At 39.0% G+C, this 3,390-nt stretch overlaps 1 pseudogene; it reads right to left on the bottom strand.

The window, feature by feature from the left end:
* Window positions 1–424: 424 nt before the first annotated feature.
* On the bottom strand, window positions 425–2,304 carry LOC123396298 (annotated as a pseudogene).
* Window positions 2,305–3,390: the final 1,086 nt, after the last annotated feature.

The following is a 3,390-nucleotide window of genomic DNA, read 5'->3' as shown; positions in this document are numbered from 1 at the left end:
TGGAGAAAGGTGTGTTTGTGCTACATTTGTATCATAATGTGTAGGTAACACGTGTCATTTTATACACGAAATGTCAAGAGTTTTTCAATACTTCTCTTAATATATTGTTCCTATTTAGATCCTAAACCTCAGGACCTTTGTCAGTTACACTTGGAAAGGCTGCTGTAATTGCAAATAATGTCCTATACCTTTTTAATCTACTGCCCCTATTTATATGCAGGTGAAGTAAGTATGCAGATAGTATATGACAGAGTTGAGAAGTATGCAGATAGTATATGATAGAATATCAAATGTTAAGCAGGGGCTTATGCATGACACTATCCACACTAACTACTAATCTCATAATCTCAGCAGCAAAGGCGAGTGGTGCTCTAGTATATGACAAAGTTGATAAGTATACCTAAGAACATAGTGAAATCTTACCTTAGATACCTCAAGGTAAGTCTGCCATTTCGCTCCGAAGGAACACGACGACGCTCACTTCATCTTCGGCGGCGGCATTGAGGAAAATCTCACGATTCTCAGCATTTTTGAACACCTTGTATGCAGCGGCTCTTTCTCCATGTGAGATGCTTTCCATCTTGTGCAGAACAACAATGCACTTGATGATGATGAACTGTTGGGCATTTTTTGACCCTGCGAACAAAGCAGACTCCTCCTCTGCTTGCTTCCGTTTGATCTCCACATAGTTCGCCATCACTTCCACCATGGGATCATCTCGTTTCTTCTTCTTGGGCTCTTTCACTGGCTTTTTATTGGAACCACCAGGAGGACCTGCTCGAGTAACATCACTTTGAGTACCATCTATTGGATCATCACTTTGAGTAGCTCCACTTGGACCATCACTTTGAGCCGCATATCTTGGATCATCATACATGAGTAAATCATCTTCACACTTATTAAGATCAAAAGAGAACCCACTCTCATCTCTTTCAACTTCAGGATCATCGTCAGCCACTTGTGTAGCCTCAATTGATGTAAAATTGAAATTACCTTCTGCTATGTGTCCTGCACAAGCACCCAAGTTCTCATTAAAGGTCACATAGTAATAGAAATTCTTTATAAAGGTAAGAAAAAGGTAGCAAATGAAAATCCATTAAACTCACCATCATAAAGATCACCTAGCTTGTCATACAGAGGAAATGGCTTTGTTTGAAACTTGCTTATGTCTGGCTAGGACTGTATATAAGAGAAATGATTTATCAAACCTAGATCACCCGAAAACAAGATTGATTACAAAAGAAGATGGAATACAAGTTGCATTGTATATTATCAAACTTACAATAATCAAGTTCTGCCAAAGATGTGGGTTGGCCTCTATCATGTGTGTATGATAGTTCCACCTAACACCACTTTGCTTTCGAGCATCCTTGATAAGCCTATATTGACTCTTCAATTCTTTTTGTTTCTCTTGGATTTTTTGTTTTGTGAAATTTGTATGGGGATATCTCTCATGGAATATTTTTGTCATTATGTTCCAAGATTCAGCAGACCAACCATTTTGTCCTCTATGATATGGATTATTGTGCTCATGAAGTAAATCTACCAGAGCCTTTTCAAGAGTCGGGTTCCACTGAGCTCTGGGCTTCTTAACTACACATAGCACAAATTTATTAGAGTTACTATCATTCAATTTGAAAAGAAATGTATAGAATAAAATAATGGCATACTTAATCACACTCAACATGACAAGAGTTGTTATAATTCAACAAGCAGAGATGAAGCACTAAAATACCTTTTGGAAGATTCTTTTTAATTTTGGGTGTCAACTTCTTCGCACCGTGTGAAGCCTTTTTTCCAGTCGCTTTCCTAAGATTGTACTTTGGATACCCCTTTGGATACATATCTGCATTCAACAAGGATTACATTGTTAGATGATGAAGACGACATAAGTTGATTAATGCATATGTATATATGATTAAAAAAAACACCACAATGTTGGTTATTCAGGATGATATGCCTGCCACATTTGCATTGCGATTTCATCCCTCAAAGTGTTCCCTAAGCCGTTGTTCCCATAGTTATTCTCATCACCATTTGGGAGATCAACAAAATCATTTGGCGCTATGTTATTGGGCTAGTTGTCAAGCCAAGTCTCGTCTCCATTATGCATCTTGATGATATTGTGAAGAACTGCAGCTGCAGCGGGAAGTTTCACTTGGTTCTCGATTGTATGTAGTGTGCCAACATGAAGAATTGGGAAGCGCTTTTTAAGAATTCCTAGGGACCTTTCCACATGGTTGCGTAGAATAGCATGTCGATGGTTGAACAATTCCATGTGGTTCTGTGGCCGAGCGTGTCCATGACCAAATTCCTTCAAATGATATCGGACACCGCGATAAGGTGCCAGAAATGACTGAGTGTTTGCATAACCACCATCAACTAGGTAAAACTTTCCTTCGGGTACTCTAAATCATGTCATCGTCGCAGACTAAAGAACTCTGGCATCTGTTGCTGAACCCTACCAGCCACATAATATGAAAGTGAATCGTAGATCGAAGTCGCACGCAATCATGATGTTATGACTAAGGGTTCCCTTCCTATTCCGAAATGGAGCGGCAATCCCAGGTGTTGCAGTTATAGGTACATGTGAACCATCAATGGCTCCTAAACAGTTCTGAAAATAAAATGGATTGAAGGTCAATGAAGAACTTCAAGTTAGATAAGTCAAGACATTGTGGAAGTGTCACTGATGGAAACCTGGAAATAGGGATAAAATCTTGGGTCGGTGGAGATTCTTGGATGTGGCTCATCGATGCTCAGAGGCTTCAAAAATCGACTAGCTAAGAAAGGAATAATGTTGAAGAACTCATTGATGTACTCATGGAATGTTTGACCACTATGTTGAAATTCTAACTGGAGATCTTCATAAGACGCGTTGTGGGACACCATGTACAAAAAAAGGCCAACTTCTCCTCCACCATAATTCTTGTTTCCAATATCAACTTTTCTCTTCTAAGGTAAGATGCCAAAGCCCTAAAGATATGTGGCTCCATCGTATAAGCTACGAGGAAATTTTTAATATGCCCTGTAAGAATATCATGGACACGCTTCTTTCCATATAGGATGGAGCTATGTCGCTGCTTTCTCTCGATTGATCCTCTTTTACGCATTCAATGCAATACGGGCCAAATGAAGGACATCAGGTCTTCATCATCCTCTCTTCTTATCTTTTGAATTCGGTCGATGATTTCGGAATTCATCTCGGCACTAAAACTAGAATCGGCAAGCAACAAGCAGGGTAATAAATGTTATGAGTGAGATTATCTCGAAATTCATCTCGACGCTAAAATTAGAATAAACATGCAAGAAATAAGAAATACATTTGACGGTTTTCTTGACTTGAAGCAAGTTTTTCATAGAGACATGATAGAAAATCATAAGAGGCCA

Source organism: Hordeum vulgare, chromosome 1H (assembly GCF_904849725.1).
Source record: "Hordeum vulgare subsp. vulgare chromosome 1H, MorexV3_pseudomolecules_assembly, whole genome shotgun sequence".
In the NCBI taxonomy this organism is placed as follows: domain Eukaryota; kingdom Viridiplantae; phylum Streptophyta; class Magnoliopsida; order Poales; family Poaceae; genus Hordeum; species Hordeum vulgare.
The sequence above is the reverse complement of the archived record's forward strand: the minus strand, read 5'-3'. Positions and strand labels throughout refer to the sequence as shown.